Source organism: Uranotaenia lowii, chromosome 1 (assembly GCF_029784155.1).
Source record: "Uranotaenia lowii strain MFRU-FL chromosome 1, ASM2978415v1, whole genome shotgun sequence".
Taxonomy (NCBI): domain Eukaryota; kingdom Metazoa; phylum Arthropoda; class Insecta; order Diptera; family Culicidae; genus Uranotaenia; species Uranotaenia lowii.
In genome coordinates this window covers 115,770,239-115,784,497 of record NC_073691.1, presented here as the reverse complement: position 1 = coordinate 115,784,497, position 14,259 = coordinate 115,770,239, and positions in this window count along the sequence as shown.

The following is a 14,259-nucleotide window of genomic DNA, read 5'->3' as shown; positions in this document are numbered from 1 at the left end:
TTCCTCTAGTTTCATTAAATAATCGTGGTGGGCCAACTAACTAACTTAACTATTTTTAAACCCGAAAGTCAAAATATTTAGCAGTCTTCAACAAAGTTGTTGAATGAGTTAAATTCTTTAATATCCTATATTCAATAAATTTCGTTAATGATGGCAGAAAAAGTTGTACCTAATCTTATTTTTTGGAATTTCTATAAATTGTAGAATTCATTATTTTTGAAAGCGTTATCTCTCTGATACTAGAATCTCTTGGCAATATCTGAGTCCTTGATTGAATTAAGGGTAGTTAATTGATTGAAAATCAGCTCTTGGTTTTTATGTAGGTTTAACAGTTATGAAAAATCGATTGTACCCAAAACCGATCAATTTAATAATTTCCACCCGCCATATCACCGAAACTACAAGTACGTTTATGGAATAAACCTCAAGCATATGTCTCTGCTGAATTCACGCATAATTTTAGGTCAGAATAGAAATTTAATTTTTTGCATTCAATGGATTGGACAACATTCAACACATGGCCCGTTATTCCTTCATATTTTCTACAACTAAGATTACAAAAAAATCGGGTTCAAACGAAAATAAATCAAACATTCTGTAAATTTGTAGATTTAGTTGAGAATTCGAGGCTAATGATTAATGATTATTACTTCCAAAGTATTGAGCTGCAAAATAAGTATAGGGATAGATGAGGGATATTTTCCTAAATCAAGGAATAGCATAAAAGTTGATGTTTTCCCTTCTTAATAAAACCACGTCTTGTAAGTTTCAGACCACTAAGTGAACTCACTTATATCAGCCAGTCATCGTATATTTTCTCATATTCGAAAGCTCATCAATCTTGAGAGCGCATGCATCATTATATAGCATCAGAGATAGGGTAACTGTATGATATATAAAAACTTCGTTCCCCTTGACTTTTTTAAGCTTATTACTTCAACTTATGTTCCTTATTTTCGAATTCATCTTGTAAAATGATTTATTTTTTTAAACTTATCTTTTCTAGATCTGTTTCCATTGAAACTCCGCTTCTGATATCTATTTTTTTTAGAACTTACAACTTTCGAATTAATCCTTTCTGATTACAAAATGACTTTATAATTTAATCTTATTATTCTTCAACCGTTTATCATTCAGGAAAACATCTTTTTTTTTAATCTTCACACGTTCGGAACGCCTTGGGTGGCGCCATGGTCGTCAAAAGCCAAAAACTCTATTCCCTCTTCCTTTTCAACACCGTTTTACAGGGTACCGCCATGTTATAACAACGTTCAATCCGATCCAGCACCTTTCGTTGCGCGCGACGGGCCTTCGCCACAACGTTTCCAATTGCCACCTGGAAGACAGTAGGAGAAACTTGTTTAATGCCTTGCCTTAATCCATCGCGAACAATCTTTCATGATATGATTTTTGTACCATATTAGATCACCAGTTTTTAATTTACAATTAGGGTCTTTGTTAGTACCTTACTGTTCAGAACATCACTATTTATAGTATTTTTCGTTTCCTTATCTTCTAAAATCTTTGGTTTCATGCTTTTCATTGGATTGACTAGATCTATAAGTGTTCTTGGTGTAACACAAATAACACACGACGTATCACAGGATACGACACTTAACGTTTTTACTAACGGAAAAAGGAATTAAATTAACCTTTTTTGTCGACCGGTTTCGGGCTCGATGTTGCCCATCTACTTCTACAGGACGAAGTCCGACTGACTAGATGAAGGAAAAGCACTAATACATGTTCATACTATCCAATAGTATTCGTCGGAGGGTGGTCGGGTTGTTGAAAATTTGGTTTGAGCAGGTTGAAAAGCGGTGATATGATTGGAGCGTCATCCTCGTTCATAAGTGGCCTTTCCGATGTGGTGATATACATGGATTCCTATGCGTTTAAATGTGACTCTTTGCGTACACATTTTTTGAACTTAACCTTTTCCCAATCTATGTGATGATTAAGTTCTGACGCATGGGCAGCTACACTTGATTCGTTGCTCCTGCTGTTATCTTCTGCATTTTTGTGCTCTTTGATTCTGGTTCTGAATTTCCGTCTGGTTTGCCCAATATAGACGGCCGGGCAGTTTTGACATAGAATCTCATAAATTCCAGATCTCTCTTCCTGTAGCACTTTGTATTTGTACAATATGATAGAAATAAGTTCAATTGCTCCTCTGTCTTAAGATTTTTTACATCAGTATCAAATAAAAATTTCTTGAAAACTTCCTTAACAACCCTTACTAACCTTTCCGCCTGCCCATTACTTGAAGGGTTGTAAGGAGGACTTTTCGTCACTCTTATGCCGTTTCTTTCTAAAAATGTATTAATCTTAACAAGTTGAAAGGAGGTCCGCCATCAGTTACTACCACTTCACTGCCGTTGGAAGCATAATTGTCACATGTTACATCCTGAATTTTTTCTACTTTATGGTGTCTAAAGAACTTATTTAAAAGTTTGTTTTTACTTTTTTTTATAGAAACATCAAGTTCACTCTAAAAAACATGTTTTTGTTAAATATAATGAAAATATTCATTGCAACGAGGCTGTCGACACCAAAGTACCTCACATATCAAAATGTAACATGTGACAATTTTGCTTCCAGCGGCAGTTCAGGTAACCCAAAACGCGTGAAAAGGTTTACAAATTTTTCAATGACTTTATCTGCAACCGTTCCATTTTTCATCCAATCAACTTCTATCCATTTAGAATAACTATCAACAATCAACAAAAGAATGTATGACCAAAATGAAAAAAATCTGCGTGTATTCTTTCAAAAAGTTTGTCAGTTGGGATCCATTCAGTTTTCGTTTTTGGTTTGGGAACTACTGACATGCGTATACAAGGATCGCAAGTTTTGACAAATGATTCAATATCTTTATTAATACCAAACCAGTAAATAGATCTTCTTGCTAACTGTTTCATTTTAACTATACCAAAATGACCTCCATGTATTTAAAAGTTTCAAAACAATAGTTTTCATACTGGAAGGAATAACACACGTTCTTGATAAATTAAGCATCCGTCATAGAACTCAATGTCGTGTCGATTTGGAAAGATGTTTACAAACTGTTGGTCTAATCTTTCAGATCCATTTTGGTAATAGTTAATAATTTTAGGTAAGAAGGAATCTTTAGCCGTTTCTTTAGCCACCATAGAATCTACTGGAGGTTTGTGCTTAAATTGATATTCTTAACAAATTCTTTATCATATTTCAAAGGAACACTTTTTGGTAATGGAAACCTTGAACAAAAATCAGCGTACCCCATTGTTTTTGCTGGTCTGTAGATAATATCAAAATCATAAATGGATAACTCAAGAATACATCTTTGTAATCTTGTCACATAAATAGAATGTTTCCCGTTCTTTCCGAAAATTCCAACTAACGGTTTGTGGTCTGTATATAGAACAAATTTCTGACCAAAAAGATACTTGTGAAATTTTTTTACCGTACAAGCTACCGCCAGAGCCTCCAGATGTAATAAAGGATAATTATGTTGTGCTTTGCTTAAAGAAAGTGATGTAAAACTTATGGGTTTCTCCCTTCCATTCGCTAAATGAGAAATAACTGGAAGCGTCGGTCGATACTATTATGGCTTTTTTAGGATCATAAAATTCTAATATATTTGCTGACAACAAAGCTGACTTGCTTTTTTGAAAAGCTGTTTGACATCGATCATCCCACACAAATTTGGTGTCTTTTCTTAAAAGTTGATGTAGACAAAAAAGTGTTGATGACCATTTTGGCAGAAAATTCCCATACAATTTAAGTAAACCAAAATATGCTTTCAGTTCACTGACATTTTTGGTGTTTTTGCCTCATTAATCGTAGCTATCTTGTCAGGACATGGACGTAAAGCTTCTTCTGATATAATATGACCTAAATATTGTAGTTCTTTAACAAAAAAATTGCATTTGTTTACATTTACTCGTATGTTGGATTTTTTCAATCGCTCCAACACTACCCGATCAGGAGAGCATATCAAAATAATAACTCAAACGTATCTCATTAAGATATTTACATCTGATTCAGTTATAATTAAGTACTCTAAATTTTCGATTTTAAGTTTCTCCAATCTGAATTATATCTTACTCTGATTGACGGACTTGAATGAAGTAGAGCTAATTTTCAATGATAAAGATTTTTTTTCGGATTGTCCTAAAATAAAATGATTATATCATATTTTGATATATGTACGTGCAACATTTTCTGAAACACGGACATCGAAGTTAACGGCCCAAACCGTGCATCAATGAGTTACGCTCAATAGATCCATAAAATTGAATCCAATTTTTGGGTACCCAAAAATGGAGCATGGTTTTAGCATATAATGTGGTTTATTGACATTCCACTAGAAATTTTTCTCGAAGCACTCATATCTTGATAAGTTATAATTTTGATAGGTTTTGTTCTGCCTAATATCAAACTATGCTATCTGAATGAGATATAATTTTGAAAGGAGCATATCTAAAATTGATATAATTTTGCTTTGATCGCATAGATTTTTTGATATAATTTGAGATATTTTAACATCCTACGAGTACTGAATAATGTGTATTCCATTGCCTGAAATCATTTGAGTTCTTGCACCTGCCAACTCCCAATTTATTATCAGGTTAGGTTAGGTTAGGCTAGCGTTAGGTTTTCCTCAGCCAACATCTTTTGCTGGAAATTCTTATCAAACACCCCCATCAAAAGTTTATCGCGAATAGCCGTATCTTTAAATTCTCCAAAAGCGCAAAATTCTGCTTGTAACTTTACTGCCAAAACGAAGTTTTCTGCAGACTCGTCTTGTTATTGTGTACGCAAGTAAAATTTAAATCTTTGAATCAAGTCAGAATCGCTTTTGTCGAACCTACTTTTTAATTTCTTCACTATATCGTCGAACGGTATCCCAGATAAATCGCTGGCTGGATATAAAAGTTTGAGTTCTTCGAAAACCGCCGGCCCTGACAAGGTAATAAACAAAGCCTTTTTTGAATCCGCGGGAATTTGGTTGTATTGGAAGATGAATCCTAAACGTTCAATATAGTTACTGAACGAAGTATCGGGAACATAGGGTTAAATCGAACCAACAATATTGCTTGCCATAATTATACACTTCAAATATTTCAGTAACTTGCTGATAGATTTTTTGTTTTGTTTAAATAAAGTTTGCAGATACAAACACCACCCAAGCAACAACTGCAGAAAACTTGTCACGCGACAAACTCAAAGGATGTCACACCAGATTGTAGCACAGTATCGAAGGAACCTTATCAGCGCTGATTCCAAACAAAGTAGTATGCTGGTAGACGCACTAGTATGCTGATGCGATGTAGAATTGTGCATTTCTTGGTTGGAAATTTTCTTTTGATAGTAGTTGCTAGTCACGAAACGCATCATTATTTCGGCTCTTGCTTGGCTCTCTGCCCAAATCACCACCCACCGTACCTACTCGGAGAGCAAACAAACACGTTTTGCTGGACGTGCTGCTTGTTGTTCTAGAATTTCAGGAATGATTTTACGTTCATAATTGTCATATTTTTGTGAAATCTCACAGCGTGAATTGTTGCACCTCACTAGAATGGAGATTAAATTTGCTTTCCAATGAATATACTTTTTATTGGTCCAAACAAAGTAAAAGCACTGAAAATCCGGGTACAACCTGACGGTGGACCACAAAAACAAATGAAATTCCTATTTGTAAAAAAATCGCACAAAGTAGTCAACTTTTTAAAATTCCCGTTAAATCAATTTTTGTTGCATCAAAAATCTAAAGACAACAAAATGTCAGAATTAGAATAAAATTTGTAATATTTTATAAAAAGCTCTACCACCGCTCAAACATTGTTAACATGTTAAATTTACACTCCTAGTCTGATTAGGGTAATGAAATCTAATGCGGATGAGGGTTAAATAGGTTTTTAAAATTTCTTTTATTTACGAATATCTAGCTCATCACGTTGAACGGATTTTTATATTCTGTTATAAAAGGGATATAATTTATTAATATTTTCATTAAGGCAGATTTTTCGTACTTGTATACCTAGTTTAATTGAAAATATCTTTGAAATTTATTAAATCAGAATTTGAAGCTTATTTGCATACCAGTTTCAGTTCATTTTTCTTAATGCAATTCGAAGATACAGTTAACAGTTACAGTTATGATCATAGCTAAATTATATCAGTTTTTGATATGCTCCTATCAAGATTATATCTGGTTCAGATATCATAGTTTGATATTAGGCAGAACAAATCCTATCAAAATTATAACTTATCAAGATATGAATGCTTCGAGAAAGTTCCAGTGGAATGTCAGTAACCCACACTATTTTCTAAAACCATGTTCAGATAGCATATTTTGATATTAGAAAGAACAAAACCTATCAAAATTATAACTTATCTAGATATACATGCTTCGTGAAAACTTTCTAGTGGAATCCCGATCAGAGGAGAAAAACTAAATTATATCAAGATGAGATATTTGGATATTAAATTTTTTCCTATTTGGATGAGTTATAATTAAGTACTCGTAGGATGTTAAAATATCTCAAATGATATCAAAAAGTCTATGCAACCATAACTAATTCATATCAGCCGTTGTTATAATTTAAACAAAATTATAACTAATCCAGATAGGATATATAAACTAAAAATCTTATAGGACCCCGATCAGGAGAGCATATCAAAATAATAACTCAAACGTATCTCACCAAGATATTTACATCTGATTCAGTTATAATTAAGTACACCAAATTTTCGATTTTAAGTTTCTCTAATCTGAACTATATGTTATTATGATTGACAAACTTGAATGGGGTTTAGCACATATTCAATGATCAAGATTTTTTCGGATTGTCCTAAAATAAAATGATTATATCTTATTTTGATCTACGTACAGCTTGTTCTGAAACACGGACATCGAAGTCAACGGCTCAAACCTTACATTAACGAGTTTCGCTCAACAGATTCATAAAATTGAATCAAATTTTTGGGAAACCAAAAATGGGGCATGGTTCTATCAAATAATGTGGTTTATTGACCTCCCGATCAGGAGGGGAAAACTAAATTATATCAAAATGAGATATTTTGATACTTATTTTTTTCTATCTAAATGAGTTATAATTCAGTACTCGTAGGATGTTAAAATATCTCAAATTATATCAAAAAATCTATACGATCATAGCTAAATTATATCAGTTTTAGATATGCTCCTATCAAGATTATATCTCGTTCAGATGGCATAGTTTGATATTGGACAGAACAAATTATATCAAAATTATAACTCATCAAGATATGAGTGCTTCGAGAAAAATTTCTAGTGGAAGGTCAATAAACCACATTATTTGATAAAACCATGCCCCATTTTTGGTTTCCCAAAAATTTGATTCAATTTTATGAATCTGTTGAGCGAAACTCGTTAATGTAAGGTTTGAGCCGTTGACTTCGATGTCCGCGTTTCAGAAAAAGTTGTACGTATATCAAAATAAGATATAATCATTTTATTTTAGGACAATCCGAAAAAAAAATCTTGATCATTGAATATGAGCTCAACCTCATTCAAGTTTGTCAATCAGAATAAGATATAATTCAGATTGGAGAAACTTAAAATTGAAAATTCGAAGTACTTAATTATAACTGAATCAGATGCAAATATCTTGGTGAGATACGTTTGAGTTATTATTGTGATATGCTCTCCTGATCGGGCTTCCACTAGAAAATTTTCTCGAAGCACTCATATCTTGATGAGTAATAATTTTGATAGGTTTTGTTCTGCCCAATATCAAACTATGCTATCTGAACCAGATATAATCTTGATAGGAGCATATCAAAAACTGATATAATTTAGCTATGATCGTATAGATTTTTTGATATAATTTGAGATATTTTAACATCCTACGAGTACTGAATTATAACTCATTTAGATAGAAAAAAAAATAAGTATCAAAATATCTCATTTTGATATAATTTTGTTTTTCCCTCCTGATCGGGACTTGTGAGCAAAAAAAGATGACGATAAGAAATGAGACTCGAACTCGCCATTTTTCCAATACCATCCCATCCCATCAGATGTGTGGTCTTGCTTCCCGATCAGGAGGGAAAAACAAAATTATATCAAGATGGGATATTTTGATACTAATTTTTTTCTATCTAAATGAGTTATAATTCAGTACTCGTAGGATGTTAAAATATCTCAAATTATATCAAAAAATCTATACGATCATAGCTAAATTATATCAGTTTTTGATATGCCCCTATCAAGATTATATCTGGTTCAGATAGCATAATTTGATATTAGGCAGAACAAATCCTATCAAAATTATAACTTATCAAGATGTGAATGCTTCGAGAAAAATTTCTAGTGGAATGCCAAAAAACCACATTATATGCTACAACCATGCTCCAGTTTTGGTTTCCCAAAAATTGGATTCAATTTTATGGATCTGTTGAGCGAAACTCATCAATGCACGGTTTGGGCCGTTGACTTCGATGTCCGTGTTTCAGAAAAAGTTGCACGTATATCAAAATATGATATAATCATTTTATTTTAGGACAATCCGAAAAAAATCTTTATCTTTGATAATGAGCTCAACCCCATTCAAGTCTGTCAATCAGAATAAGATATAATTCAGATTAGAGAAACTTTAAATCGAAAATTTAGAGTACTTAATTATAACTGAATCAGATGTAAATATCATGGTGAGATACGTTTGAGTTATTATTTTGATATGCTCTCCTGATCGGGGTACTACTCTACCTGAGCTTCATATAAGTGTTTATTTTCGTACTGATTCTGCATAGCTCGATGCTGGCTACTTGTTTAGGGACGGCGCGCAAATGCGCAAAGACAGGCAGCTGTTGGGTTCCATAGATTTGGCAAATGGGAATTTATATAAGTTTACCTGTTGTATTGGAATTTTGATATAAGATATAATCCAGATTGGAGAAACTTAAAATCGAAAATTTAGAGTACTTAATTATAACTGAATCAGATGTAAATATCTTAATGAGATACGTTTGAGTTATTATTTTGATATGCTCTTCTGATCGGGTATTTTAATGAGTTATGATCAAGGGGTTGAAAGAGAAGGAAATTTCCGAACTGACATTTCAGTACCGCACTGACGTTTTGGTACCAAAATGCCATTGAAATCAAAGGGGAACTGACGTTCTGGTTCCAAAAAGTCGGTACGATCCGTTTGTATGTGATTTGACAGTTGCTTCAGTCCTTTGGTTATGATTCTGTACTCGTAGGATGTTAAAATATCTCAAATTATATCAGAAAATCTATTCGATCATAGCTAAATTCTATCAGTTTTTGATATGCTCCGATCAAGATTATGTCTCGTTCAGATGGCATAGTTTTATATTAGGCAGACCAAAACCTATCAAAATTATAACTTATCTAGCTATGCACGCCTCGAGAAAACTTTCTAGTGGAATGTCAATAACCCTCATTATTTGCTAAAACCATGCTCCATTTTTGGGTACCCAAAATTTGGATTCAATGTTATGAATCTGTTGAGCGAAACTCATTAAAGTAAGGTTTAGGTCGTTGACTTCGATGTCCGTGTTTCATGGAAAGTTATATGCATATCAAAATAAGATACGAATATAATATTTTAGAACAATTTGAAACAAATTCTTTGTCGTTGAAAGTGAGTTCAATCCTATTCAAGAATGCCAATCAAAATAAGATATTACCCACATTCAAGGAACTTACAGTCGAAAATAATGAGAACAAAATTCTAACTGAAGAAGATATAAATATCTCGTTCAGATATGCTTGACTCATACTTCTAAATAAAAGTTTACAGGTTGATTATAGTACTAGATTGAATATAAATACTTAAGCTTTGAAAATATAAATGAAACGATGAAATGAATAAATGAAAATGAAATTATTATTTTCATTCATATAGGTAATCCATTAATTTCATCTTAAAGCTTCCAAAAGTGCGTTTGAAAAAATGGTTTTAATCAAAAGTAGATATAATTCTGTTCTAGAAAAAACATAAACAACAAATCTCATTTAAAAAATATAACTGAATCAGATATAAATATCTCGCTGAGATAGGTTTGAGTAACGATTTTGATATGCTCTTCTGATCGGGAATTCACCTAATTATTGCAAAAAAATGTAACAGTTAATATGGAAGAACCCTTTTTGTCGGTTGATAAAAATATTGAAATCAAAAATAATTTGACACGGAGGTTGTGTATAAATTTCGACTCGATAGTGGCATAAAAACGGAATTATTGCCAAAAAAAATAAACCCGTTTCGGTGACCTCTTTTACAAACTTTGATATCTGAAATCAATTGCCCGCCCTTCCCTCAAAACTCCCGTGTGCAAATTTCCAAACCAATCCATTGCATGATAACGTCAATATAGCAGAAAAAATAGTTGATATGGACGACCACCTTTGCTGACCCCTAACCCAAAATTGGATAATTGGAATCAATTGTTTGTTCTTAATAATTCTTATGTGCAATTTTCATCTCAAAACGATTTATAATAAGTTCATTATCACAAAAAATATTGAAAAGGTTATATGGACAACCCCTTTTGCCGGCCCCTTACTCCAAATTTGATACCTGAAATCGATTGCACGTCATTCAAAACTCTCATGTACCGATTTACATCTGAATCCGATGTATAACAAGGTCAATATAGCAAAAAAGCGAACAGTGGAATATGGACGACCCCCTTTGGCTGGCCCCTTACTTAAAATTTGATATAGACAATCGATTGCTCGTCCTTAAAAATATCCGGGCGCAAATTTTCATTTCAATCTTATGTATAATAACGTCAATATCACAAAAATATAGAAAAGTTAGTATGGACGACCCCTTTTGCCGACCCCTGACCCAAAATTCAAGACCTGCAATAAATTTCCTATCTCTCAAAACACCCATGTGATAATTTTTATTACAATCCGACGAAAAATAACGTTCGCAAAAACAATGTTTGTCTTGTATGTACGACTTCCTTCAGAAGCGGTCATCCGAAAATCTGAAAACATTTGTCATCATTCCTGGTCCTAATGAGCATCCATGCCAAATTTCAGCTTTCTAGCTCTTGAGAGGTCTGAGTCTATAGAGGACAAACAAACAAACAAATCCACATAAATTGCTTTTTTTGTATAAAGCCTAGTCCACACTAGGCAACATGAACTGCGATTTTTGTTATGAGACGAACTTTGTTGTCTGTTGTTGTTGGAAACCTGAGACGGTCTCAGTGTCTCCCAAAAAAATGGGAGACGCTGAGACCGATTCGAGATGAACCGTGTCTCCTAGTGTGGACTAGGCTTAAATGTAGATAAACCGATTCGCATGCCTACAGAATATTCTAAAAACAATTTCATTTGAATCGTTTGAGTTATTCGAAGGAGTAGTACCACTGACCATACTGACTAGACACTCGATTTCGTTTTCTGGATAATTTTTCCAGCAGTACGCAATGTCGATTCTAGAGTGCGCATCGATCGGTTTGAAGAAATGCTATCCCAGTTAGGAAATGCCACCCAACTTCAAAAATAAAACACGCAATTTCTACGACAAAATTGGGCTAAACAGGACCATTTTTTCTTACAGGGCATTTTTGTCAAATTTTTCAGGTTCGCCACCTGCCGTCGGTATTGCGGACCTGCAAAATCTGACAACAAAAAATTAGACAGAAAATGGTTGAATTTTTGTTCTAAGTGTCATGTCAGTGTGGTCAGTGGTAGTACTACAAACACCGTTACAAGAGAATTTAACATAATAGACATTTTATTTGATAACTTCATTTTTTTTTTATTCAAATTGCACAATTTTAAAATCTTAATCTAATTTAAAAATTCCGCCAAAAATGAAAATTCTGAATCCATAGTTTTACATGTTTTTTTCAAGAAGTAAATTTGGTTTTTTCATTTCATGAGCTGAATCAAAGTAACTTATTTTTTCACAATCAAATGTAGGTAGATTCGATCAAGTGCACGAGAAACCCGCAGAACACCACACCGAATATTGTGAAGTTTGTGAAGCAATAAAGACTTTTAAGGCAGTACACGTCTTTGAAGTCTTTGGCCATGCGAAACAGGAATCCAAGGTTTCTAGAAGCTTTGTCAACAACATAGTCTGTGTGAGTCTTGAACTCCAGCCGTTGATCGATGATAGCTCCTAGATCGTTGATGTGTTCTACTCGGGTGATGGTTTCGCTTCCAAGGATGTACTCCGCAAGTTAAAGTTTCACGGATGTGATAACCTTTTTAAAAAAAACCGAACTTATCTACTCGCTAGTCTAACACGAACTGATTTATTCAAAAATTATTCAATGCAATTGCAGTTCACACTCAAGCTGCTTCTGCCAAAAAGGTGCCAGGTTACATGATGGTTCCCATCGACTCGAAATGATATGCTCAGCAACTTCGCCGTCCTCGTGCAGCCACGCTTTTTCCAATAACCAACGTCAGCAACCTATCGATGTCGCCTATCGGCTAGCTCCGTTGCTAACTCGCACGAAGAGTGTGCCGCTTACGGTAAAATGATATAACCAAGCATTGTCTGCGGTTCAACGGCAGGCAGTTTATGTCGCACCAGTGAGCAAATACGGAAAATTGCTGCTGTAAAAAGTCGATGTCGTCTTGGTTGATTATGGCGTGAAAAAGTTTCAGCTCATCAGCATAAGCAAGTTTTGTGCCATCAAGGAACGAGAGTGCGTCATTGAAGTAGATTACGAAAATTATTGGTCCTAAATGGCTTCCTTGGGGTACTCCTGAGGGGGCAGGGAATTGCCTGGAAAAGGATTCACCAGTTCGAACGGATAGTTTCCGTCCCGTTAAATAATTCCGGAACCAATCCAGTAGAGCTCCACAGAATCCTAAGCGTCCGAGCTTTGCGAGTACATTATCATGGTTCACCTTGTCGAACGCAGCTGAGAGATCAGTGTAAATAGCGTCAGTTTGGATCTTCCTGGCAAAGCAGTCTTGAACGAAAGATGTGAAGCTCAGTAAGTTGGTAGTTGTGGATCGTTTAGGCATGAATCCATGCTGGTCGTTGGAAATGTGAGGCTTGCAAAACGAGAAAACAGGATCCATAACGACCAGTTCAAAGAGTTTGGATATCGCGCATAGAGTTGATATCCCACGGTAGTTGCTAACATCTCTTTTGTCCCTTTTTTATGGAAAGGAAACATATGAGCTTCCTTCCACAGTGAGGTTAAATTGCGGTGTTCAGCGATGATTGAAAAATATATTTGATGGGAGTCAGCAAAAGTGGCATAAAACGCTTCAAAAAAGTTTGCTGGTATACCGTCCGGGCCGGTAGAGCTAGAATTTTTCAACTTTGCTGTCGCTTTCAAGGTGACTGCATCCTTAATTTGGAATCCATTCAAAGATGAACCTAGCAGGTAAAATATTCCGGACAGCCCTGGCTAGTTGCTCTGAAGAAATGCCCTCGGTGGTAAAAACGCTTGAGAATTTCCCGGCGAAGAGCTCACAAATTTCGGGGTCGGAAGCAGCTGTGTTGTTGTCCAGGGACATGTGGGACGGGAGACCTGTTTCTTTCCACTGATTTTTACGTGCTTCCAAATTTTTATCGGACTGGTCTTGAAGTTTCGCTGGAGCCGATTAAGATAATTCTGGCAGCAGCACTTACTGGTCTTTTTATAAGTCGAGTCCAGTTTGCGGTATTCGTTCTGAGCGTAGAGCGACTTGTGCTTGTTATAGTTACGAAGGGCACGTTTTTTAGCTGTCTTCAGTTGCCGCAGTTCTTTAGTGACCCACGGAGCCCGCAGATAAGCACCTACGCTACGATTCGGCACATGGTGATCGATGGTGTAATTAAGGATATTCGTAAATGTTTCTGCGGCTGCGTTGGGATCAGAAAGATCGAGCTCGACTTCCCATTCGATGGATTCCAGAACGCGCAAGATAGCCTCGGAATCCATATTCTTGAAATCTCTATAGTAAGACGTTTTCTCAATGGGAGAATTTAACCTAGCGGCACCGGGTGAGACCACTAGAGCTGGGTGATGTAGGACATCTTTGACGAGTGGAGCGGGAGCTAAATCGATCGTCGGAATCCTGAACCAATCGTTAACAAAGGTCAAGCATCAAGCAGGTCAAACAGAGGTCAAGCATCAAGAGCAATCAGAGCAATCAGCCGCATATTCAAGTTTTTGTTTGAAAGTACACTAAACTTTAAATTTTTAAAGTTTAAAACCATCTTCACACCGTCAATCACGAACTGCAGCCACGGAGTGCCCAAAGTCATCACTGAATCACTGATAGTTTCT